General features: G+C 40.1%; 1 protein-coding gene across 48 annotated transcripts in view; it reads left to right on the top strand.

The window, feature by feature from the left end:
* Window positions 1-27,157, top strand: part of LOC144289788 (uncharacterized) — a 392,823-nt gene that overhangs the window by 121,397 nt on the left and 244,269 nt on the right. For 2 of the 48 annotated variants that reach the window (XR_013357722.1, XR_013357721.1), the window contains exon 7: window positions 15,438-27,053. The exons of the other annotated variants lie outside the window; for them this stretch is intronic. The gene's annotated coding sequence lies outside the window, so the exon portion shown is untranslated. The remainder of the gene's footprint in view (window positions 1-15,437; window positions 27,054-27,157) is intronic. 48 annotated transcript variants of the gene reach the window in all.

Below are 27,157 nucleotides of genomic sequence, written 5' to 3'. Positions count from 1 at the left end.
ACTCTAAAGCCTGAGTACCTGGAAGAGTGGAATGCCAAGAAGGGAGACAAGGAAGGCTGGGGAAGTGGCAGTTTTGGTGGGAGCATTGGGAAGAACAGAGTTTGGGTTCAAGTACATGACTTTTGGGATGCCTACTAGGCATGTACATTTCTTTCAGATACACTCAAGGATGATCCCAGTCAGCAAAAGTGGCTGATACGTTGTTGGGAATTGCTAAGAAAATGAAGGTGGCTGTATTTCTTTCTTGGGGAGAAAAAAAGTCTGACAAACTACATAGAAGCTGTGTGTGTGTGTTTTAATGTCATTCTAGTGCAGTTCCAGAACCTAGCACTCGAAGCCAGGTGCGGTCTTACTTGCCGCTCTCACTCCCCTGTGTATGGGGGTCTCTAATTGGCGTCCGCGCATGTCCGCGTTGGCTTAGCAAGTGAATTTCCAGGGCTCACCTGTTCACCACTCACACTGCATCTGGGTTTTAGATTCATTTTAATTTTTCATAGCTCCTCTTGTCTTTCTCACAAATGTAACTTTCTTACTGCATCCTTCCCTTCTCACCCGTGCTGTTCTTGAGTCTGGCTGCCTGATCCGCTGTCATTAATAATAAAAACAGCATTTCCCAATTTAGGATCATCTGCAGATCGCATTAATGTGCTGTTTGTATTTTTATCCAGATATTTCCAAAGGATGTCCAATAACGTAGATAATCATCTTACAATTAAAGTAAGGGAAAGGTTAACTTTTTTTTTTTTTTTGAGGATAAAAAGGGACATGCTTTCTGTTGTTTTTAATAGCTCCTATGCTTTGCAAACAGATAAGAAAAAAGAAGCAAGGATAGATTTTTTTTTTAAGGAGAATGCCAATCCATTTGTGGGTTGGGGAGAATCAGCGAGAAGCCTAAGTAAGATGTTCTTCATCCATATTTTGCTATGATTATTTTCAAAACAAAGATGAGTAAGAAATGCAGATTTCATAACCTAAAATCCCTTTAGCTTCATTAGATGCCAATAAGGGAATGCAATGGCAGAAGAAAATACACTAATGTGTTTTGACACAATTATCATGTCTGTTTCCTCTTAATGAGCCAAACTGGGGGCTTCCAGCCATATAGAACCAGGGCAGGGCTGTCAAACCACCAGATGTGCCCCATTCTCATACAGAGCATTTACTTAATGGACCATCTGAGTATTTGTCTACATGTCAACAGTGATGCAAACATGACATCTCTTGGCTTGAGAGTTGCTCTCGCTCTTGTGTGCAGACAATTTCACGAAGTCATGGGATGGAATGTGGAAAGGAATTTTTAACTGGGAATATATTTCATGGCTCAGCTGCAGGCTGCAAACTGCAGGAAGGAATTCACTGTGGGCGACTTTGTGAATCCGTGGAGTAGATCCGTTCTATTTCAGTTCTGCACAGCTGGCTGACTGAGAAGTTTTCTCTTTCTCTTCTCAGAGCTGGGAGACATCTCTTTAAGGATTTTGGAATGATGATTGCCAACTCTCTTGATGATTTTTGTTTTGTTCCTCTCAACCGAGGTATTTCTTCTTACGTTTTCCTCATCTTCAGATTATTTTGGCTAATGTATGAGTTTTTTCTTTTCTTTTTCTTTTATAGTTGGTTGGAACAGATATCAAGTTGGGTTAGCTTAATCAGAAAATGAGGAGTTAGTACAAAGATGTAGAGGGGTTGCAATAGAATTGTGAGCAGAAATACAGTGAGGGCCCAGAAAAGTCTAGTCTAGGGATGGCAGGAATCAGGGAGCACACACTCTCCATCTCTGCTTGTATCTGCACATGTGCTGCTGCTGCTGCTTCTTCTTCTTCTTCTTCTTCTTCTTCTTCTTCTTCTTCTTCTTCTTCTTCTTTCTTCTTTCTTCTTTCTTCTTTCTTCTTTCCCAGCAGAGCCATCTTCTCTGCTCCTCATTCCATGTGGTGAGGGGAAGATGCCCGCCCACAGCTTCCAAGGCCATGTGTTGTAGTTCCAGGCACGTGAAATGACTGAATCAATTCCATTCTCTCGGCTCTAATTCCAAATTTTTGGGAAAAACTGACCCACCTCACTGCAGACTTCCACCCCTGGTTCAGTTATCTGTGAAATTCTCAAGTCTGGCTTCTGTCAGTTCATAGCTTTGGGTTACACAAAACCTAAGGGAATGATTGTGAGTGGTCCAGAAACTCTAAAAAGTGCCTGTTGTTATTGTCAGAAAATGCCCAGGGACACGTGAATTTGGATAGAGAAAAATAATAGGACACTAGAAAGGGATATCCTAATCTTATTTTTCCTGCAGAGTAGGAAACAGTATTCCAAACATCTCACCACCCCTCCACCCCCCAAAACTGTCAAATAATCCTCAGGAGCAGCTAAGGAGTTGGGTTGAAAATCATAAGGCCCATCTGAAGGCCTGGCATTTGTTACTTAATTTCATCCATAATGCATCCTCCCTCTTATTGTGTCATGTGCTAGGAGAGAACATAAAGTCTTTAGCAAACACACTTCAAATACTTGTAAGTCTTCAAAGGGAAGAGAGTGAAGCCTGATGGTCCTCCTGATTTAGGACTTTGACACATGGACAAATAGCAATTTTCAAGGGTTCCATTTAATTCATTCAATGAATATTTTCTGAGTAATTTGCCCTGCATGTCAGATGCACTGTTTAATAGTTATACTTAGGACTTTTGGCTTGCAAGGATCTGAAAACTTAAGTATCTCAGCTTGCATCCTTGAAGAACTTAGAGTAGTACTGGCTAAATCAAACAGCTGAAGCCAATGTCATTAGGATTTGGCCTCTTTGAATATTTTTACTCCATTTCTTCTGTGTCTACTTCACTACTACACAGGCATCTCTACATGGTGACTCCAGATTTTAGACTGTCTGATTCAAATCTTAAAAAAGAGAAAGAAAAGAAACAGTTTCTATTCCTCCATCTCTCCTCTTTCTCTGACTCCTTTCTCTTGTTCATTCCAGCAGAAGTCCAAGGATTAGCTTAACTGGCTGTGATCGGTTATGGACCCATTCCTAAGCCAATCACTGAGTCCAGAGGAGGTGGCACTTTGATTGGCTAGGCTCGGGCACAAGGGCAATCCTGATTTGGAATAGAGAGGGCTACAACCTAACTACAGGGAATGACAATGGTGAAGGGGTCATTCCATAAAGGAAACTCAGGACACTTATACCCAAAGAAGAGGGGAATAGATGCTGTGAAGGCAAACCCAACAAATGTCCCTTATATAGGCTAAGGAAGTTGGAGAAATACACACAAGTTACTACCATTAACACCTAATGGTAACAGGTGTACTAAACAACCTAGTTGGGAAACAAAGTTGAGAAGCCATTCATTCTGAGAAATTCAGGAGTGGGTTTTTTTGTTTGTTTGCTTGTTTTAGAAAAGATAACATCTGTGGTGGGCCTGGAAGGATATGAAGATTTAGATTGGTAAAAATGGTGGGTGAGAGGGGAGTTCAGGAGAGGACATTCTAGGCAGAGAGGGTAATATGTGAAGACACTGTGAGATGTCTAAGGGGTGTTACATTTTGGAAGGTATTACCGGTGTGTATTGAGAGCATGTAGGTTCATACAAATACAACATTCCTGACCTTTGAGCACTGGCATCAATGTCTATGTGTATTTCTGAAGATTCACATATATAAGACTTCAGATCTCAAATTATAGATAAGCGTGGACATATTACATGCAAGAATGAAATCAGCAGGGACTGTGAACTTAGACTGGGTCTGAATCCTGCTGCGGCTATGTACTAGCTGTCTGACTCTGGAGAAGTAACTGAAGTTGGTTAGCCTTAGCATTTTTATCTATAGGATCATGATGTGTCTATGGTGTATTGCCTTTCTGAAGAAGGAAAAAAAAAACCCAAACAACTGAGATGGCATATACAAATCACCCAAAATGGCATCTGGGATATAATAGACACTCAGTACATCCTAGTTACTCTCTCTTCCCATTCTCTATGTAGACATTCATGTTTCTGGTAAGAACATGAAATGGATTTGCTTCAATGCACATGTAGCAATGTTCTGACCCGGCTGTGCATTAACACTGGGAACTGAAAAAGAACTTCCTTTTGTACCCCCAGCCCCGACTAATCCCATCTCTGCTTTTTTCCAGTCTGCCCAGTGTCTCAGGAAGCTGGCCTTTAGGGACTGTATTAACAGACTCTCATGCCCTCTGGCCCAGCAAAATAGACCAGAGGAGATGGAGATAGGAAAGAATAAATTAGACTGGAGCTTTTATCCTCCAGATTCCCTTCCTATAGAGTTGTCATGGTTCTTTTCAGACAGGCTTCTCTACCCATCTACCATCATCTCTGTCTCTCTCTCTCTTTTATATCAGGTCTAGACGTATGCACAGTGCTGTGACCTTTACTAGCTGTCTTTATCCATTAGGGCTGATAAAACTACATATCATAGACTTCTAAACAACAGAAATTGATTTCTCAGAATTCTGCACACTCGGAAGCCTGAGATTAAGGCACCAGCAGATCTTGTGTTTCGTGAGGGCTTCCTGGTTCATAAATGGTCATCTTTTTGCTGTGTCTTTCATGGTGGAAGGGGCAAGAAATCTCTCTCAAACATCATAAAAGAAGGGCATTAATCCCATTCATGAAGGCTTTGCTCTTAGGACTTAGTCACTTACTAAAAGTTCTGCCTCAGAGTATCATCACATTGAACATTAGGTTTTCAACATATGAATTTGGGGGGGACACAAACATTCTATCTATAGCACTAGTCCCATGCTATGGCATAATATCTTGTGGTATCTTTATGCCCTGCCTACGCCTTTGTTAACCACTCTTTCATTGATCTCTCCTAAAATTACCCGATGTGACCATTGAATTGTTTTCCTGCAGGGACCCTGACTTGCCCTGACATCAAGGAAAAACTTGATGACATCATTACTCTAATATGATATGAATGCTTCTAAAAAACAAGATAAATTCTTACCTCTGTAAGTAGGGCAAAAACTCTCCAGGCTGAATGAATGCATTTTGTTTAAATATAGCTAATGTTTAAAATTACCTTTTGGGGGGCCTGGGTGGCTCAGTTGGTTGGGTGCTCAACTCTTGATTTTGGCTCAGGTCATGATTTCAGAGTCATGAGATAAAGCCCCATGTGGGACGCCATGCTCAGGGAGTAGTTTGCTTAAGAATATCTCTCTCTTCTTCTCTTTCTTCCCCTTGCCCCTGCTCATATGCTCTCTCACTTTCTATGTCAAATAAATAAATAAATAAAATCTTAAAAAAAAAAGAGAGAGAAATAGCACAAGATTCATTACCCCTTGAGTTGAATGGGGGGATGGGAGATGTAATACCTAAGTCCTATTTATTTCCTGTTCTAATGGGTTTTTGATGGCTGTTGGGCCTCAAGTCATTCATGTAGAATGTCATCCATATTCAAGGCTGCAAAACTCCACTCTTCTTGACACCAAATCCTATACAAACAACCCTGTTTGACCACTGAAAAGCAAACTGTTTCAAAGGGACAAAGTAGGGAAATAGACCAGAAGGAGTCTTTGAATTGGACCACCAAAACCATCCAAGACCAATTCTAAGCAAATTTAGTTGCTTAGAATCATAGGGAATTACTATCATCCTACCATTTTCTAACCTGCAAAATGACAATTTCCTTTGGCTCAACTAACAGATGGCTCTTGCTGTTCTTTTTTTTTTTTTTTTTTTAGATTTATTTATTTATTCATGAGAGACATAGAGAGAGAGGCAGAGACATAGGGAGAAGGAGAAGCAGGCTCCCTATGGGGAGCCTGATGCAGGACTCGATCCCAGGACCCTGGGATCACGACCTGAGCCAAAGACAGACACTCAACCACTGAGCCACCCAGGTGCCCTGACTCTTGCTGTTCTTTAAAAGAAATGACCTTTATTTACTTCCCTGTCTCTTGGGAGCATTTTCTCCTCGCTTTGGTGGTAATGCCAGATTTTTCTCTATTGGTTCCTTTGATTTCATAGGTGTATTACTTTCTTGTGGCTGCTGTAACAAATTTCTTCACCCTTGGTAGCTTAAAACAGCAGAGATTTATTCTCCTACAGTTCTGTAGACCGAAAGTCTGCAATCAATATCACTGGACCAAATTCAAGGTGTTGGTAGGCCTGTGCTCCCTCCAGAACATCTAGGGAAAAACCCATTCCTTGCTGTCCCAGCTGCCAGCTGGTGGCTGCCAGCATCCTCTGATTTATGGTGGCATCACACCAATCTTCAAGGCCAGCATCTTCAAATCTCTCTCTCTTTATCTTCATATCATTTTTGCCTCTGTGTGTTTCTGATTCCCCCCTGCCTCATTCATTTAAGGATATATTTGGTTACATTTAGAATCCACCCAGAGTTGTTTTAGGGATCCCTGGGTGGCGTAGTGGTTTGGTGCCTGCCTTTGGCCCAGGGTGCGATCCTGGAGACCTAGGATCGAATCCCACATTGGGCTCCCGGTGCATGGAGCCTGCTTCTCCCTCTGCCTGTGTCTCTGCCTCTCTCTCTCTCTCTCTCTCTCTCTCTCTCTCTCTCTCTGTGACTATCATGAATAAAAATTAAAAAAAAAATTAGAATCCACCCAGATGATCCAGGATCAGCTCCTGATCTCAATATCCTGAACTTAATCATACCTGAAAAGACACTTTCTCCGTATAAGGCAACATGTGCAGACACGAGAGATTAGGACTTGAATAAAGGTTGGGGAGGGGGCATTTTTCAGACTACCATAACAAAGAATTATAGATAAGGCTGACTAGTAACAGGAAAGACTAGAAGTTAGAAAAGTGGGGTCAGGCCCTTGCTTTGTCACAGTCTATGTGTGTTTCTTTTGGGCAAGCCACTTCCTTGAGGCACTTTTGTCCTCTGTGATATTGGTGTACGTTTAGGGAAAGAGATGCTCTCTCAGGTCCCTTTCAGCTTCAGAATTATGTTAGGCATAGACAGGATGAATCTGTCAGCATTTATCTTTCATTCTTAAAGAGTAGGTAGAGAGGCAGAGAGAGAAGAAAGAGAGGGAGAGGAAGGGAGAGACTGACCTTGTATTTGGGGTATTTGCTGGATACAAACTTTTCAGCCACCCAAAGGAACCAGAATGGTGGAATCAGGGTAAGTCTCTGGTATCACACATCCCACAAGACTACAGGACAATGCCCTTTGCTCCAATTCCGAACTACAAGCTCTGATTTTCTGACTATTAAGTCTATGTTCCATGTACCTTAATTTCAGGAGGTCTTAACCCCTAGAAAAAAATGTATACCATATTGTAAATTAATGAATTGCCATTCTGGCTAAGAAGCCAAACTTCAGTGATTTCCTTAGGCCCGACCACTACAAATTGAACTAATTAAAATGTAGTTCCCTAGGGGCATCCAATTTGAGTTGTCTAGTGAGCTTGACCTGAAAGACCCTGGCATTTACTATTTTATTCAACGTTCACCGATCTAAGGCAAATAATAATAACAACAATAAAAACAGTATCTCACATGCATTGAAGACTCACTCTATGCAGGCTCAGGGCTAAACACACGTCATGAATTGTGTCATTTGCTCTCTATAGTTTTCCAGTGTACTAAGATCTTAACAAATCATCATTGAATATTGGCTACAAGCCAGGCACACGATTGATGCTAGGGATATAAGGATGAGGATGTTTCTTATCCTTTTATAAGGATAAAAGAGAGAAATCACTTTTGAGAGAAAATGGCATGCTTTGTCCCAGGTCACAGCCTAAATATGAAAAAGAACCCAAGTGACTTTTGATTCAGTCGCTGTGGACTTGGAAATCTCATTGGTAATCACACTGTATGCCTCGCCCCGTGCCTGATTTCTTGATCACTGTTTTACGTAATGTGCTTGTCTTTTCTGCTGGCAATCTATAAGTGGTCATTTTCCCACCCTGATTGCTTGCCTCCAAACTTTAGTTCTATTGACTCGATTGAACATTCCTAGCATGTGGAAATTCTAAAAAGAACCCTCAAGCCATTTCTGAAGTCCATGACACATACTTGCTATCGCATTTTATTAAGAGTTTGATTCCAGGCCCACTTCTGAAAAGTGAAAGTGTGTACTTGGTAAATTCCTGAAACTGACAAGAACCCTTTGGCTATTATTCAAAAATGTCTAATACCATGAACTAAAGTGGTGAGTTATTTCCGCACTCTACACACAACTCCCCCACCCCCACCCTTCAAAGTAGAGTGCTAAACTATGTTTACCACTGGGTACAAAACCATTTCCCCTTGAAGATAATGTGAAATAATTTGATAATGATGGTGGATTGGAAAGCTATGTTGATACAAATCTATTTAAATCTGCTATGCTTTAAGAAATTTGTTCTAACTGACCACATTTGTATGCATTAAACTATTTGTAGAGGATTTTTAAATTAAACTTCACACACCGTTAACTAGGTATGGCATTAGTAAACACAACCGTTTCCTCTTATATTAACATAGCTACACTAAGGGTGAACTCACTTTAAGTTTATTTGTTTCCCCAAAGTATAGTCACCCTTTCATATATAAGCAATACATTTTATGTGGGCAAAGCCAGAAAATGCCAACATTTACCATGTACTTTATATTTCCTGTAAGTGACTACAAGCGGAAATGTTGGCTTTACATCCACTTTAATTAAAAAGAAAACAAACAAACTTGGTTTTAAGTCTGTCTTTTTCATTATAAGCAGGATCATAATAATCACTTAAAAAACTTGCCATTTTATTTTTTAATATTTTTATAATTTGAAATAATGGCAAATATAACTTAAAAGAGGTATTTTTTTTTCCCCTTTTGGAATAAGCCATCAGTTTTGAAGAGCTTTCCTCTGAGCTGTGCGCTGGCAAATTAGTTAGCAAATCAAGGAGTGACTCCATGGACTTGCATACCATGGCCCACTCGACAGCAAGGATAGTGACAGAGTGAACAGCATAATTTGAATTGAAACACCAACTATACAATTGCCTGGTCACATTTAAATTGGCGACATATGCCCTTTAATTTCAAGGAACTGCTCTTCCATTCATCATCTCTTCCCATATATCTCTGTAATCTGGTATAGCAGAGATTCCTGAGAAATCATTTTCATTCTGCCTACAACTGGTCAGGCCTATTTTGGAAATCCTAAAGTAAATACTTATAATCCCTATCCTCTTTAAGTGATCAGTCAAAAGGGACATGACATGTTCTTTTATGTGCCAAACAGCTGTTTCATTTCCCAATTAGGGGAGAGCACTGTAAATGATAGTTCTAAATAAATATATAATGTAATCTACTGATAAGCACAATGTAAATATTTATGGCGATTAGGGAAACAAATGTACACATATTTGAATATTCCCCAGGGGCTGACATCCATCCATTTTAAACCTTTGCCAGCCCCAAAGTCTCTTTGGTGGGTTCTGCTGAGGAAGTGGGTGTTTTGCTTTAATCTGGCTCAGACTCCAGAAGATGTGTACAGTTAGAGTCCAAGGAAAGGAAAGCTCACAGCAAGTAGCCTTCTAATAAAACCTAAATTCCCTGTTCTCTTAGTTTCAAATCCTAGGTAGGGTGAGACTAGATATTGTCTAGTGCCTTGCTGCAAGGCACTAAGGGACAGAAGACAGAGTTTTCGGTGGCCTGGGCAATCTGTCTTTCTAATGAGGGATCTACTTTGGTTTTCTTGTATACATGGTAACGACAGAGATTCAAAACATTGCTTCAGAGTAAAGACATTTTTCTTCTCAGATAAGGTTGTACTTCATAAAGCACATAAAAAGGAAAAATAAAAGACTATCCCATCGGGGGGGGAAAAAACCCTATCCTATGCAACATTGCCACCAATTTCATGTAAGTCTTCATTTGAGTTTAGGCCATACTTGTCTGGACCTTAATTTTTCAATCATTAAAAAGTGATCATGGGGTGCCTAGGTGTATCAGTCTGTTAAGCACCTGCCTTTGACTCAGGTCATGATCTGGGGTCCTGGGATTGAGCCCTGCTTTGGAATCACTGCTCAGTGGGAAGTCTGCTTCTCCCTCTTCTCCTACCCCTGCTTGTGCTCTTTCTCTCTATCTCAAATAAGTAAATCTTAAAAAAAAAAAAGGGATTATTCTTTCTGCCTTCCTTATTCTGTGCTTTAGAATACAGCTTGTACATCCAAATACTATGTGGACTTCAACTTTAAAAAAAACATCAACAATTTCTGATTATAAAAATAATCAGTGATCATTACAGTACAAAGGTGAATGATTAAAAAGACAAAAATCACCTCTTTTTCCATCATCTGTTTTCTTGATGTATATAATTATGTGTATACACACACATACACTTACATATATGGAGACTATATGGAATATATACATTCAAATCCTGCTTCCCTGGTCTTGCTATTGTGAACATTTCTTCATATCATTAAGTACTTCAGAAAAGTATGACTTTAAATGCTGCACAATATTCCACCGTGTAGGTGAATCATAATATCTTTAAGAGTAACTCTTGTGAAATATTTAGGTAGCTTCTAATATACATGGGTTCTTATCAAAATGCCTCTCCCTGTTGGATTCCAGTCTTCCCACACTCTATTTTATTTATCTCTGGTGGTCAACTCAAATGCTAAGCCAGGAAAGACAGGAAGATGCAGTTTTGAATCCCTGCTTAGTACTTCCTAGCAGTGTGATCTCTGGAGAGGTTTAACTTCTGGGGGATCTAAGTTTTCCAATCTGCCAAATGGGGACCACAAGCTCTGTCTTTCAAGGCCATTGTGAAAGTGGGTTGATATGTATGTTAAATGTCAGCCACACAGGAAGCTCCTTGTAGGAATCAGGCTTGCTTGCTTTCTCTTTTTTCTTTTTCTTTCTTTCTTTCTTCTTTCTTTCTTTCTTTCTTTCTTTCTTTCTTTCTTTCTTTCTTTCTTTCTTTCTTTCTTCTTTCTTTCTTTTTCTTTCTTTCTTTTCTTTCTTTCTTTCTTTCTTTTCTTTCTTTCTTTCTTTCTTTCTTCTTCTTTCTCCTTCTTTCTTTCTTTCTTTTTCTTTCTTTCTCTCTTTCTTTCTCTCTTTCTTTTCTTTTCTTTTCTTTTCTTTTCTTTCTTTTCAGGCTTTCTTTTTATTTCTCTCTCTCTCTCTCTCTCTCTCTCTCTCTTTCTGAATACAGGAATCCAAGATCCCCATTATTAGGTATCAGGATCTCTGTGAAAACTCCTGGAATTGTGTGCAAAATTCTGTATATCTAGATATTTTTTTCATGGGAAAGACCTCCATAAGTATGAGCAGGATTACAAATCTCCTTCAAGCTCCATGGCTTTCCATTTTGCCATGAAATGATAGGACTGGCATTTTCCTGGTCCCTAAGGACTGATATATTGGTTCTGATTTCTCTTTGAGTATCTCTCACATCTGTAGGTGAGCTGACTGTTCAACATGAACACAGTCTGATACATAGTCTATACTGACATTCCAAAGCACTCAGCCCATTGCCTGGTATAATAAGCACTCGATCAGTGTTACCAGTTGCTGATAATATTATATACATGAGAAAATTTTTAGAAGAGGTTCATGCATCTTAAATTAAATAACTAACTTGATCGTGGAAGGTATGTTGCATTTGAATGGATAGCTCTCTCTGTCTCTCTTGTTTTTGTGCTCTTCCTCTCTCAAGACTGAGACCTGCATGGATTTAGTCAAATCCTGAAACATTTCCAGGTTCCATTTATCTTATGTAGGTTTATAAAGGGATCAAGTGGGCCAGAGATTACAATTTCTTTTATATAATAAAAAAAGGGGGATGTGTGCAGGGAGAGGAATTTGGCATGAGGCAAATATCAGTATAAAATAGGATGAAGGTCCATCTGTCTTGAATAATTTAGACCACAAGTTGACTAGCAAAGGGGAAACTGCTGAGATTCTTTCCAACTTTGTGATTCTCTGATCTTACAGATGGTCCATTTGACAGATCTCTCAAAAGCAAGTATGTTTCAGAATGTCCATTATGTAGGGAGGCTGTTCAAGCTGGCGGGTATACCAAGGTAAAGGAAGTTCCAAGAGCAGGTCACTGTATGCTTTTTAAATTACTGATTCCTAAAACATTTATGTCTTTCTGTTCACAGCAAAGGCACTCATGACTTTACTCAAGGAAAGAAAAAGAAAGACTTGTGTGTGTGTTTGTGTGTGTATGCTACTTGGTTTTTTTGTTTGTTTGTTTGGTTTTTTTTACTGTGTATAAAGGTACTTCTGGAAATACCTGATAACTAATTCAGATCATTAGAAAGGAGTAATCAAGGAAAATAGAGCCTGGACTCACTATGTCCTTAGAATGGCTTAGAGAAGTGAGTGCTTTGAAAAGACCCAATTTGTTTTGAGCAAGCCAGTTTTCAGCAGCAGGAGGGCTTCAGACCTCACTGTGTGTGGAAAAATTATCTGCATCATTTTGCCTTATATTCTCTGAAGCCAAAGCAGAGGCAGTATCCCATGTCTTAGGGCCTTTTCCCCTTGTTCCTTTATCCATACTACCTTAGTTAGCTGAAACACGTTTTTTTTTTTTTTCTTTCCCTGCCTCTACCCTTGCCTACTGGAGTAGGTTATTATAGTCTGACCCCCAGTGAGTCATGCCTTCCTGCATCCATGCCCTTGTGCTGTCCCCTCCCATACGGGGCTTGGCTATTTGACTAACATTGGCCAGAGGGACATCAGAACATGCCATGCAAGCTGAGGCTTGAAAAGCCCTTGTGCATTGGGGCTTGTCTCTCAGCATGCTAATACCATACGAGGAAGCTCAGGGCATCTTTCTGGAGACATATGAACTACAAGCTACAGCCAGCACTACGTGCCACAAATGAGAGACAGGTCATCTCAGAGCCTCCAGCCCCATTGGGGCCACTAGATGACCACAGTTTCACGCATGAAGCCAGCTGACACCTACAGAAGATATCCAGCTCACCCCAGCCCAAAGCGCTGAGCCCAAATTGTGAACAAACTGAATAGGTGTCTTCAGTTTTAGAGGCAGCAGAAGGAAGATACCTGAGACATCTATTTTTGCCCGGGTAGAGATTGGCAAATCCAGTGACCACTGGCTGTTTACCTAATATTCCTGCAGTTAACTTTTCTGTATGGTTCACGAGGGACTGAGAGATGAGACAGTGGAACCAATGGATGAAGGCAGAAGGAGAAAGGACAGTATGAAAAAAAGGCATGGCTTTTCTTTTCTCAGGCTTTCTCTTCCCCTATTTTGCTCTTCTTTGGATGGTTATCTTGGATGCTGTGTGGCTGGATTGCTGAGCAGAATGTTAATAGTAGGTAAATAAAACCTGCTTCCCCACCTCAGGCGCTATTCCTTTGGAAGGCTGCTTGATGGAGCCAAACCTTCTGTTTGATTCACACATTGGAACAACAGAGGGTTGTCTTTTCATGGAATGCCACTGGGTTCTGCAGTACAAAATGAAACATTTCATCATAACTGAGCCTCTACATATGCTCGATGCTCTGAAACATGAACTACCATCCATCCTGGGCACACATATCAATGTGTGGCTTTACCCAAGTAAGTTTTGGGGTTTTTCTCTCCCTCTTCAATGAGAAGATAAGCAGTTACCCATTAGGTGATACAAATTCCTTTCCTTTAACTACAAAATTTAATAGTAAGCTTAGAATGTTTGAAAACTTTTTTAAGTTAACATAAGGAATTACTGTTTAAATTCAGATATAAGGGGATCCCTGAGTGGCTCAACGGTTTAGCGCCTGCCTTCGGCCCAGGGTGTGGTCCTGGAGACCCGGGATCAAGTCCCATGTCGGCCTCCCTGCATGGAGCCTGCTTCTCTCTCTGCTCTGTGCCTCTGCCTCTCTCTCTCTCTCTCTCTCTCTGTCTCTCATGAATAAATAAATAAAAATCTTTAAAAAAATAAATTCAAATATAAATATGCAGTAAAATAAAATAAGGTAATGTCCTCTAGGTCTTTAAGTTTTAATGTGCTTCCCAACACAGTTTAATGTATAATATTTAGGATATTCACCTGAAAACTAAAATATATCTTTCTGCTTTCATGTGTCAAATTATTGTGTGTTTCCTCAAAACTATATTCTGGGAAGGATGAAAAAATATAGCTGGCAGGGTCCCCACTTTCCTCTATCTTAATATTATGTGATGAAGGACAGTCTGGAATTAAAAAGCTTTTGTTTGTTAGTATTAACAGCTGTTGGATCTTCAAAAGAACACTCCTAAGATTACATGGATGGACAAACAACCTGAATAAAGAAATGAGCTAACTTTCCCAAGAGCTTCCTTGGCTGCCAGAGTCACTGAATGGCAGCTGACAAGGTTTCAAATAATGTCAACTCAGCTGGTTCTGTAATGCCGGATGTCCCAAACATAATTAAAAGTGTTAACAATTTGGTAGTCTTTATTAGAATATATTCTCCCTACATACCTCCAGTAACCTGGTCACAACCACTAGAGACCAATATCTCTCTTATTTTATCCACCAAAGTCATTGTACCCCAGATGGATTCCATGGAGTTCCTCCAGCAGCATCCTTTTTCTCTCTTGGGATGATAGCAAACAATCAAGCCTCTTGGATGTTTATGGAGAAGGGAAATGCATACAGTTTGGTCATTTTTTGGTCAATTATTTTTGCCAAGTCCATCCACACATGAGTGAAGTGAACTAGGCTTCCCAATAGGACAGGTAGAGCTGGAAGGAACTTGAGAAATTATCAAGTTGTCCCCAGCATTTTACATTTTGGAAACCGAAGCCTGTAAATGTGAAATGACCTACTAGCCATCTGCATCTTCTAACTGCTAGGGCACTCTTCCTATACCACAGAATAGAAATGTAAGAATTTGGATCTCTGCATCTAGAGCTGGAGTAACCATGCAGATCTTGTAAGTCAAATCCCAGTTCTAAACATAGTTGTTAGTGATCAAGATGAAAAGATGCCACGTATTCTTTTTTTTTTTTTTTAATTTTTATTTATTTATGATAGTCACAGAGAGAGAGAGAGAGAGAGAGAGAGGCAGAGACACAGGCAGAGGGAGAAGCAGGCTCCATGCACTGGGAGCCCGATGTGGGATTCGATCCCGGGTCTCCAGGATCGCGCCCTAGGCCGAAGGCAGGCGCCAAACCGCTGCGCCACCTAGGGATCCCGACCACGTATTCTTAAAAGATAAGAGGAAGGACACCTGGGTGGCTCAGTTGATTGGGCATCTGACTCTTGGTTTCTGCTCAGGTCGTGATCTTAGGGTTGTGGGGTCGAGCCCCATGTCTGGCTCTGTACCTAGTGTGGAGTCTACTTGAGATTCTCTGTTTCCCTCTCCCTCTGCCCCTCCCTCCACTCACACTCTCTCTCCCTCTCTCTCTCTAAAAGAAATAAAAATAAAATAAGATTAAATGTATATTATGCACTTACCTAATGTCTTGTATAAATTTGATATGAAAAAAATTTTAGTGATTATTTTTCTTTATCCTGTATATCATCATAGATGAATGAGCGATAGACAAGATGAACGAGTGATATCTTCTTGTTGGACTGCTGGTCAGGATGAAACTCTACCACCCTCCTGCACTGTGCTACTGTACATGCCATGACTTGATCAGAGCCTCCCTTCCCACTGGTTGTCCTTGGAGCCCTAGAATTCTTCTGAAGACCTCATGTCCAACACCACATCCACTTCTGCCACTATCAAGTAGACTCCAAATGAAACTTACATGTTATGCTTGAAGATCCCGATCTGTGTCCTGTTCACCTCTGTAACCCCTGGCCAGGATTCTCACGGCACTTTGCACATCATAGGTACTCAATAAACATACAAAAATCATACAATCAACTTAACACCAATGGGATGATTACAAGAGTGCAACAAGAGGGAAATTAGAGGCTGAGGATTGCTCTTCATTCTGAAAACTCCCAGGCTTCCTGAAACTTCTTGCAGGGTTGCTGAAAGGAATAACTTAAAGGACCAAGTTTATACTAGGTCAGAGAGACATCTTGGCTCCTTAGAGCTCCCTTTGTAGTTAACAAAGAGTACTAAGTAGTGTGGGTCAAGGGGCACCTGGACCTGAGCTGAAGTCATGAGGTTCTACTGGGAGCTTCCAAGTCACTGGCGCCAGTGGTGGTTTCCTCAGTTATTCCAGACCAGCATCTTCCCTTGGCCTTGGTTCTGGATCTTTGTGGCTGGACACTCACCCACCCTGGCTCCACATGAATAATTCAGTGAGGTGGCCCAAAGCCAGAAGCTGCCCCAGTGCCCTGGATTCCCTTCTCAGCTCTCAGATGGGCTTTACTTAATGGCACTAGGAGTCAGGGAGAACATGGATGATGACTCACTGTCACATCCCTTAAGGAGAGGGAAAAAACCTGAGGGGAAGAGATGAGCACTTGTCTCCTGTGAAGTTAAGATACAAAATAATCATCAAAATGTGCTCATTGGGAATAAAATTAGAGATGAATCAAATCTAATTAGACCTGGTGAAATGTTTAATTACTCTTAATTGGCTACCTCTGAATGTAGCTTTGCATCTATTTCTCAAAAAAAAAAAAAAAAGAAACGGCATAGCTCAAGTCATAGACCATATGATGGGTGTAGGCCTATGCTGATGAGATGGTATTGGAGGCATTTCAGATAGGTGATCCAAATTTGAATGCCTTCAGGGAATAGGCTGGGTTTTCAAGTGTGCAATTGAGCAATAGGACAAGATAAAGAGTGGTGGGTGGCTGTAATGAACTTTTTTTTTTTTTTGGCTTCATCTTTGAATTCAGTATTTTTATAAGTTCCTGGTCATTCAAAAAACCTATCTGCAGACCAAATTCGGCCAATGCACAGGAATTTGCAACTCTTACTTAGATACTTTCTACAAATGAATTTCAGCTCTTTAAAAAAAAACAAAAACAAAAACAAAAAACTCCTATTCTCGAACAATGGATGAATCATCCAGTAAGGTCTGGTTAGTGAACGATTCTCACTCCCATCTGTACTCCCTAACCCATCAATATAAAGATGGGCAACTGAGATCTCAGGAATTAAGCTAATTCTTTAGCTATAGATTGAGAGGCAGGCAGGGGTGATATTGGATATACTTAACAAACAGTATGGCATAAGGTTTGGCCAGTGAGAATGGATGCTAGCTGAAAAACTAGACACTCCTTGGGAAGCTAGGTGTTTAGTTCCTGAAATGTGAGGATGTTTGGAGGGACCCAGGGGAGTGGCCATGGAGACTAAGGTGGTAGGGGTAGACATGTGGAGGCTCAAGCAATGCCTGCTTACCTACCACTACTGAAATATTTAATATCTTAATAGCCAATCTGCCTGTTCTGGTACATATTAACTGACTATCCCAGGATGGGAATCCAGTTCTGAATTTCATCCAAGAATCTCTTGCATCAGATTTTTTTGCTAGCCTGTAAGACTTCTTTGCATACTATCAACCCTGGCAGTAACTGATCTGGTGTGATCTGGGCATACCCAGTTCTGCTTAGACATTCTTCCATTTATGTCATCATTGGAAACCTTGGTAGAACACAGAAGACTTCTAGCCTATTGATTTTCATTTTCACACATGACTGGAGATTAACTCACAATACGAGCCTCAGATCTAGAGTTCTTAGATCATGACATTATACCCTCCACTGGTCCCAAAGTGCCAAGTACCAGCAGAACCATTTCATCCATCTTCACCACTCTTATATGGAGTGGATTCAGAAAGGGCAGTGGAAGGTCATTGAGCTTAGGCAAAGCTGAACCTAAATTCTGTCCAAGGGTTTGGTCCCATTTATTGTAACCTAAGTGACAGGCAGGCTCAAATGACCACGCAGTGTAGTACAGTGTTTAAGAGGAAGTGATTTGAGATAAGCAGACTTAAAGTGAATCCTAATGCTACTTACATGCTGTGGGATCTTTCAGCAGGGTAATAACTTTAAAATTGGCATAATAACACCAGATGTGTGACGGGATTGTGAATATTAAATAGAATAATGTATGCAGTCCTGCCCCTGGCACAAAGAAAATGCAGACGTGTATGGTTCTGTAGTGTGAATTAGGTCATTTGTTATTGTAAGAGGGGACTTCTGTCTGGGCGATGCAGAAGACATATTGGTTCGAATGTGCTTTTCTCTTTCCATAGGCAGGCGAAACTGGATTAGCAGGAGCCCAGTTAAAAGCTTCAGCAAGCAAGGGAAGCATCCTCAACTTGACCTGCTCCATTGGCAGCAGGAGACCTTTCAGGTGTTTGTAAAGGCTATCTTAGCACCCACACCCGTGCCTCCTTCTCCAAGGATGAGCACCCCTGGCCTGGCTCAGCTGTGTGCTCACAGCAGGGTGCCCTTTCTCCCGTGCCTACTTAAATGGCAGCCCACAGCTGAGAACTCCTCTTCCATCCACATTGTCTCGGTACCCGCCAGCCCTGCTCCAGCCAAGGCACTGCCATCATCCACATTTTATTTGTGTGTGTGTGTGTGTGTGTGTGTGTGTGTGTGTGTGTGATTGTGCATTTTTAAGATCCGCTGTGGTACACTCTAGCCTGGCTGAGTTACCCACCGCAGCTGGCCAACTTCTTCCCCCATGGACCAGTTGTTTTCCCCATGGACTCATTGTGCTCTGGTTCTAAAGATATGTAGGTTTTAGATGGTCTGCCCCTAATCTTATGTTCTCCCTATTCTTGGTCATTTTCAGCGCGCAATTTTGCCCAACAGATTTTTTAGGAATGCCTGTATCACATGATGAAGTCACCTACTGTGAACTATAGGGGAAGGGAGGTTCTGAAATGAATGCCAGTTCTATAGAGTAAGACGGAGCTCTTCTCATGGTCTTCAGAGAGGGGATAATATTTACTGACCAGGTTCTCACCCAGGTAAGCACAATGATGCTGAGCCTTTTGGGTTATTATTCCTCAGGCATTATAGCAAAATAGTTAAATATTGCTAAAAATAGAAGACCCTGTTTCCATCTGTAGCGGTAATGAGTACCATTTATTCAGTACCACCTCTTGTGCTTATGCTCCTCACTGTACATATGTTCTCTTTTAGACATAACATTCCTAGGTGGTGCATTTTATAATCCCCATTTTGTAGATGAGGAAACTGAGGTGTCAGACTTCTAAGATTGTTCCTTAGCCAGTCAGAGGCAGAACCAGAACGTGAATCCCAGCTTTTGACTCCAGAAGGAAGAGAATTTTTGCCTGGCCCTTTAAATAAGCTTTTCTAGGGAAGCTCTGACCAAAAGAAATATAATGTGAGCCATAACTGATTTTTTGAGTTGTGGTAAAATACACATAACAAATTTTACCATTAGAACTATTTTTAGATGTGCAATTCAATGGCAATTACGCAGTATTATGCTACCATCACTGCTAACCCTTTCCAGAACTTTCTCAACATCCCAAACTGAAACTCTGTACCTGTTAAACACAACTTTCCATTCTCCTCCTCCTGACCCCTGGTTGCCTCTATTCTCCTTTTACTATGACTTTGTCTATTCCAGGTACTTCATATAAGTAGAATCATACAATATTTGCCTATTTGCTTCTGACTTATTTTACTTAGCATAGTATTTTCAAGGCTCATCCAGATAGCATGTATCAGAATGTCATTCCTTTTTAAGAATGATAGTATTCCATTTTATGTATTTACCACATATGGTTGATCCATTCATCTGTTGATGGACATCTGACTTCATCATGGACTTATGAATTTTGAAATGTCTCACATATGAATTTTGAAATGGCCACATTAAAAGAGATCAAAAGGAACAGGTGACATTAATCTTAACATTTTGATTTAACTCAATGTATCCATATTATCTTTTCATCATATAAACCCCATGAACTTATAAATAAAACATTTTACATTCTTTATTTATCACTATGTCTTTGAAATCCAGTGTATATTTTATACTGGGGACACACCCTAATCTGGCCTAACCACATTTCATGTGTTCAATGAGCTCATGAGGCTGGGGTTACCACACTGGACAGCTCTGCCTCAGAGATTTAGCTGGGAGCTTTCTCTTTAATGATGTGTTATTGAGCCTGAAACCTTAGTAATATACATTTCTTATTTAGTTCCTATGACATTTAAAAAATTTTACTTTTAGAGAAAGAGCCTAAGCACATGAGTGGGGTAAGGGGCAGAGCAGGAGAGAGAGAGAGAGAATCCCAAGCAGGCTCCATGCTCAGTACAGAGCCCAATGTGGGGTTTGATCCCACAACCCTGAGACCATGATCTGAGCTGAAATCAAGAGTTGGCCACTTAACCGACTGAGCCACCAGGCACCCCACCTATGACATTTTAAATTCCCTTTTTAGCTATCCACAATTAATGTGTCTCTTTGTAACTCTGGATATTGTGAGATATGGGGGAATGTCACATGGTCAAGATTAGGCCCAAGACATAAAATAAAGGATTACATAAGCTACTATATCATTCATTGCCAAAAAGTAAAGATACACAATGACAACTGTACTTAGAGCAAACAGACAGTTCTAAAACTAAAGAATTTTTCTTCTGATTTGTGAATTTTTCACATGCAGTTCATGAAAGGTCAAAAAATCATTTTACTGGAGGGATGCCTGGGTGGCTCAGTGGTTGAGTGTCTGCATTTGGCTCAGGGCATGATCCTGGAGTCCCTGGATGGAGTCCCACATCGGGCTCCTTGCATAGAGCCTGCTTCTCTCTCTCTCTCTCTCTCTCTGTGCTTCTCATGAATAAATAAAATCTTTAAAAAATCATTTTACTGGAGCATTTAATGGCTTACCTTGATTGTAAGGAATATAATGGCATGTGGTCTTAAATCTGGTTGGAAACCTGGGATGGCTGCAGAAGGATAAATTAAAGAGAGGCCCTTTCATATCAAAATCATTAAGGAAGAAAGGATGACACTTTTTTAGGAAATGCCATACCTGGTGCTCAGTGTACACACACATTAGATTGAACTGTCGGACATTATCAGCATTCACCTGCCTTCAGTCTACAAAACTGTCAGTTTCATATGGTTCAACCTAAGACATTATTCCATTGTGCACATGATGTTGTTACCAAATTCTTTGTGAACACTTTAAGAGGTGCTTAGAAGACCATGTATAACTTACAGTGGCAGTGAAGTGTGGCTCTTTCTGGAGGATGGCATAAGGTAGAAGGTCGGATGCTAATGTTATAATTGACAGCAGCAGTGGTGATCATAGTCACGGTTGCCTGAGTGCTTACAATATGACAGACACTGTGGTAGGCCTTTAGGATACCCTTCGTATAACTTTGAGAAGGGCGTTCTTATTCCCATTTGGAGACTAAGATGCTGAGACTCAGGGAGATAATTGGCTCCAATCACTCTCTTATCTCTGACTCCAGAGCACCCACCAACCATCCAGGTTTTTGGGGAACAAAATAGGGGATGTCCTGGGCAAATGTCCCTTTTCATTTTAAAACAGGGACAGTCCTGGGCAAACCAGGACAAGTTAGTCACGTTATTGTCAGAGCTCTTATTACTCTCTCATGGTAGCTTGGGGCTCTTTGCCCAGCAGGCTGAAGAGGCCATTTTGTTAAGCATAAGACACATGTGGCAGGTAACGGTGTTTTTCCAATTTTTCAAGCCTTCTCATCTTGGACCTGAGCCAACAGGAACATTTTTAGTGGGGTAACAGTTCAAACCAATGTCAGCAACCACAGGCATCTCATGGTGAAGGTGGGTGCCATGGTATGGGGGAGGCAACATAAGCTCTTCAGTCTCTATGCCAAGAATTCTTAACCTGGGCTAGAAGCCATGGCATCCATGAAATTACATCATTATTTTTATTAACATCTAACTGAAATTTAACATTTCTTTGATTATAAATATAGCCAACATGACACAGCATTATTAGTACCTTGACTTTATCACTTTTATAAATTGTACATATTTTCACCTGACAGTACAGATGTTGAAATACTTCAAACTATCCTTTAAACTTACCAGCACTTTAAAATGACAGCAATTTTCAGACCTACTACTAGCCCTTGATATTTAATGTTATTAATAAACGTGTATTACTGATCTGTTTTTGAAAAAATATATTTTGATAAATGAAACTCAGTATAATTACTTTGCTTTGAAAATTTATGCTCTTTATTTTACACATTGTAAAACATTATTCTGAAAAGAAGTCCATGGCCTACAAGAGGTTAAGAATCCCTGCTCAAAATGAGGGGTGACAAACGAACCTCCTTAGATCAACATCAACAGATTTCACATCACCCCAACACCACTTCACCAAGCCATGGCTTAATCTTTAGAAACTACCCCAAGTGCCGGGCTCTCGAGATCTAACCTAGTTCAGTGGAAGGATATTGGGCCATAATCGACTAAATTTAGAAAATAAACGTATTCACCCTTTAGGAAGTGAGGGACTTGCCTTTAAACCCTGGAAGGAAGAAGGCTGCCCTCACTCACTCCAGCCCGCCCAATCCTCCACAGGCATTTTTCTTTCTTGACCAATTGTGAGAGTCCCTTTGTGAATTACATGTCTGGATTAGTTTGCTGAACAATTGCCTCTTCTTAGTTAGCCTCTGATTGTCCTTGCTTTTGTGACTCAAAAATCCTTAATCTTATTTGAATGCAATTTAATTCCCTAGAGAGCTGAGTCTTTAGTCTCTTAGTTTTATAAAGTGAGTGCTTAGAGAAAATGCATGAGAGCTGACATGGTACTCCTTCAAAGCTAGGTCAATCTACCAAGGAAATAATTAGATAAATGTGCACTCCAATCGAGGAGAGGAGGAGGAAAAGAATTTCTCTACAAATTACTTTTAGGACATTTAAGTGGAATTGAATTAGAATGTCAAGGGCCAGACAGCTCTCAGGAGGTCATTTGATCTAGTCCCCTGTTGCTGGGCAAGAGCACAGATGTGAAAATCTAGCCCATACTCAAAAAGCTTTAGAGAGGAGAGCAAACATTTTTACCTAAGCGGATCCTGTAAGGTAGGTAGAAGAATCGAGATTGTAGATTTAAAGGAATATTTGTAATAAATCAAACAATAGCATGTAGCTCATTAATTAACTAGTTAATTAATTAAACACATATTTATTGAGTCCCTGCCATGTGTCAGAGACTGTCCTGGGCATTTGAGAAATATCAGTGAGCTTACATTCCAGTGAGTGAAGACACATAAACAATAAACCTAATAAAATTATAAGGAATGTTGGAGAGAGATAAGTGCATTGAAAAATAGGGGAGAAAGGAGCAGGCACTAGAGAGGGAGGGAAGCCTGGGTGGCTCAGTGGTTGAGCATCTGCCTTTGGCCCAGGGTGTGATCCTGGGGTCCTAGGATCGAGTCCCACGTTGTTGGGCTTTCCACAGGGAGCCTGCTTCTCCCTCTGCCTATGTCTCTGCCTCTCTTTATGTATCTTTCGTGAATAAATAAATAAAATCTTAAAAAAAAAAAAGAAAGGGAAGTGCTGAAGGGTGGGCAGAGAAGAGTATCTTTATAAACTTGTAAGCATATGCACATTACTACATGTTAATAGTAGTAGAATAATGCCAAGTAGTAATTTCTCAATAAATAGTATTATATAATACAGTTAGTAATATGTATTACATATATATGTATATATGTGACATTTTGGTTCATATATTAGGTGGGCTTGTTTGGTGCGAGTGATAGAAATAGGCTTTGTGGGCAACCCTAGTGGCCCAATGGTTTGGAGCCGCCTTCAGCTCAGGGTCTGATCCTGGAGACCCAGGATCGAGTCCCATGTCAGGCTCCCTGCATGGAGCCTGCTTCTCCCTCTGCCTGTGTCTCTGCCTCTCTGTCTCTGTGTCTGTCATGAATAAATAAATAAAATATTTAAAAGAAAACAAAAACAGAAATAGGCCTTGCCTAATTTAAGCAAAATAGGAATTTCATTAGAAGGTTGTGTGGGTGGCTCTGAAGAATCAGAGTTCGTCAGGAAGCTGATGCCAGTACAGAACCCTACGTGACCTCACCTGCCCTGCCTAGGAAGTGGGGGAAGAGCAAAGAAGTTCATCTCTGAAAAGACATTGGTGAAAAGATGATACAGTGAGACCAAGATAATCTCACTCTAGTTAATGATCTGAGCTAGGTCTATAAAATGGATTAGGTTTACAAAACAATGTACTGGAAGTACATTTAGAAAGAAAGGAAAGAAGGAAGGAAGGAAGGAAGGAAGGAAGGAAAGAAAGAAAGAAAGAAAGAAAGAAAGAAAGAAAGAAAGAAAGAGAAAGAAAGAAGAAAGAAAGAAGAAAAAGGAATAAAGGAAGGAAGGTAGGTATTGGGTACTAGCTATAACCCAATATGATGCCAAATTTATTGGATGAGTTTTAATTTAGTAGTATATAATATATATCATGATTTCCTATCTAAAAAAAGGATCACATCTTATTGGGAATGGGAAGAGTATACTCACAGCCATGATAAATTCACTTTTAGAAACCTATGAATGGACTCAGGAGAAATTGGTAATCTCTGATGAGAGAATTACTCTTCCTTCCAAGTTAGCTGGGTAACAAATGAGGTGAAACCAAACCGTACATGGTCCCTTGACTTTGGATGATCTCTTTTCACACCAAACAAAACCAGTGTTGGATAAAACAGTTTCCCTGGCACTTGGCTTCACTCCGTATCAGCCCTCTGTGCTGCCTTAGTCTAGATCTGTCCACGTGCACACAGCTCTAACACAAGAACTTGTCTGTTACCCAAAGTGAAACCTGACCACATTCAAGCTGAAAGGTAAAGGGGCTCTGTAGTCTATTAAAATGTGCCATAGTGTATCCGACAGTGTAATTACCAGTTCACTGTGATTTACGGAATCTTTCTCATCTGAGACATAATAATTAAACACATAATAATTCTACTTGAGTAATTTAAGCACTTGATTTGTCCCTCTGAATTTCTCCCAATACATACACAGGCTACAATCTATTTGCCACACTACCACCATCTTCATTTTTTACTTCCAGTCTCTAGGTGCATAGATTCCCTTATCCTTGTGGAGTATCCTTTTGGACAGAAATCTCACACTTTTCAGTGAATCATGCTTATTTTGGATGTCAACGTGATACAGGTGCGTGAAGATTTAGAAGAAGGATTTGAGTCGGAGATATAAACAATTTTATTTTCAGATATGGTAGACCAGAGAGACTTATTTTTTTTATGACCAAATGGAATAGTAATATATTTGAACATATGGAATTCACGTTATGTCTCATTTTCTTCAATGTTGTTGGCAGGAAAGCAGTAGCTAGAGATACGGTTTTCTTTTCCCCCGTGGTTTTGCTTAAGCGGTGGAGAGTCACCAATCAACATTTGGTTCTCACATTCATCCTCTGCTCAAGCTAGAGCCATAAGCTGCCAATTAATAATAGGATCTTCTACTGTCAAGTTTTGAGGGAATTAAATCTATTCAAATACAGATTCATCACCCAATCTAGCCCTTGCCATACTCAGGAAGCACCTAGAGGGAGATAGTACTACTATATGGGGAAAAATATAAGCCAGAGACATTAAATATGTATTCCAAGAATCAAGTATTAGGACCCAGATCTCCATCTCAACTCCTTAAAGACTTCAGTGCCAAATAGAACATAGAGATGATCTAAGACAGTGTTTGTTGAAGTGTGATGTGTTTGCATATGTTGGTAGGCATAGCTCACCAATAAGATGCTGATTACCAGGCATTGTTCTAAGTACTGTATGTATATTAACTCACAATAAGACTCTTAAGTACAATCTTATCATCTTGATTTTATAGATGAGGAAACTGAGGCACAGATATGTAAAGTGGCTTGCCCATCATCACAGAGCCAGCAAGTGGCAGAGTTGGGATTTGAACCTAGGCTTACTGGCTTCAGGGCCTATTCTCAACTTCTACTCTGTACCTACTAGTTTCACATGTGTCTGTATTAATGTATATTTGCAACAAAAAGATAATTCGCTATTACAGCTCTACGTAAGCCCATGATATACAAGGTAGTGGTTGTGGCTATAGGTGTGGTGTCCAGATACACCCATGAATGGCTCAAACCTCCAGCATCAGGATTTTCTATGATAACACATTGGAAAGATGGGTGTTATGATTACAATATTTTATGCTATTAAATTAAAGCCAATGCATCTATATTATAGGTTTATTTTAAATTTACAGATTTATATAGATACATTGAATGTCTCCATATATGGCTTTAGTCTTTTCAAGACTATATTGCAGGGATATTTTCCCCCCTAAATGGCAAAAATTTTGAGGACTGTGTAAGAATGATTAAATTTGAGAAACACTGATTCTAGTCCAAATCTTCTGTTGTGAAAGTAAGGAATTTAAAGTCTGGGTGGTAAAGCAACCTGCTAAAAGTAGCAGAGTTAATTAGTACTAACAATAATGATGTTTTGTACTCTCATTTTAAATGTTGTTATGAGGTATATAATATTTAAATCTTATTACAGCTTATAGGATAAATACTATTGTGTTCTTCCATTTTACAGACAGGTAGACTAAAGCTGATATAAATCATAACCTGCCATGAGGTCATATGGCTATAAGGGAATGGGGTTGGACTTGAACTTTAGTCTTTCTCATTCCAGAGCGAAAGATGTCATCTTTGCAACTGTATTTCCATCCAGGTGAAGTGTTACCGGTGAATCACAAAGCAAGGCCCTATCTATAGTTCTTCCAATGTCACATGGCCTCCCCCTTCTGTTTACTGAGATGAGCTGCCGTGAAAATGTATAACTTTAGAAGGAAGAAATGGGAATTATCATGCTGAAGTGTACCTTCCACCCAAAAAAGAACTATTTGAAAAATTTCAAAATCAATGCAGTTCAAAGCTAAAAGCTATTAACATATCTGCCACGGTAGCAAACATTCTTCATTTTACTATGATGAAGTAATGCCATTAGAATACCCCCCCCAAATTTTAATGGTACATTCACAAATGTTTTGTAATACCATGATGATGTTCTCATGACAATATGATGTAACTTGTTATAGGTGAGCCCGACATAATTGAACTTCCCTAAGAATTCTTCCTCTCAAGCTTCTCCTGCTCCAACCCTCATCTTGTTTTGTATTTTTAACATTTTACAAGGCACTGATACGACTTCAACAACAAACAATAGCCTTTAGGTGAGTCTTTCATCGGAAAGAGAATCTCAAGGCTTTCTTTTATAAGCAGCACCTTGATTAACTGCCACCCTTTGGTGATGATAAAATGAAGCCAAGTTAATAAT

This window comes from Canis aureus, chromosome 19, assembly GCF_053574225.1.
Source record: "Canis aureus isolate CA01 chromosome 19, VMU_Caureus_v.1.0, whole genome shotgun sequence".
In the NCBI taxonomy this organism is placed as follows: domain Eukaryota; kingdom Metazoa; phylum Chordata; class Mammalia; order Carnivora; family Canidae; genus Canis; species Canis aureus.
This window is presented reverse-complemented; position numbering and strand designations above follow the sequence as displayed.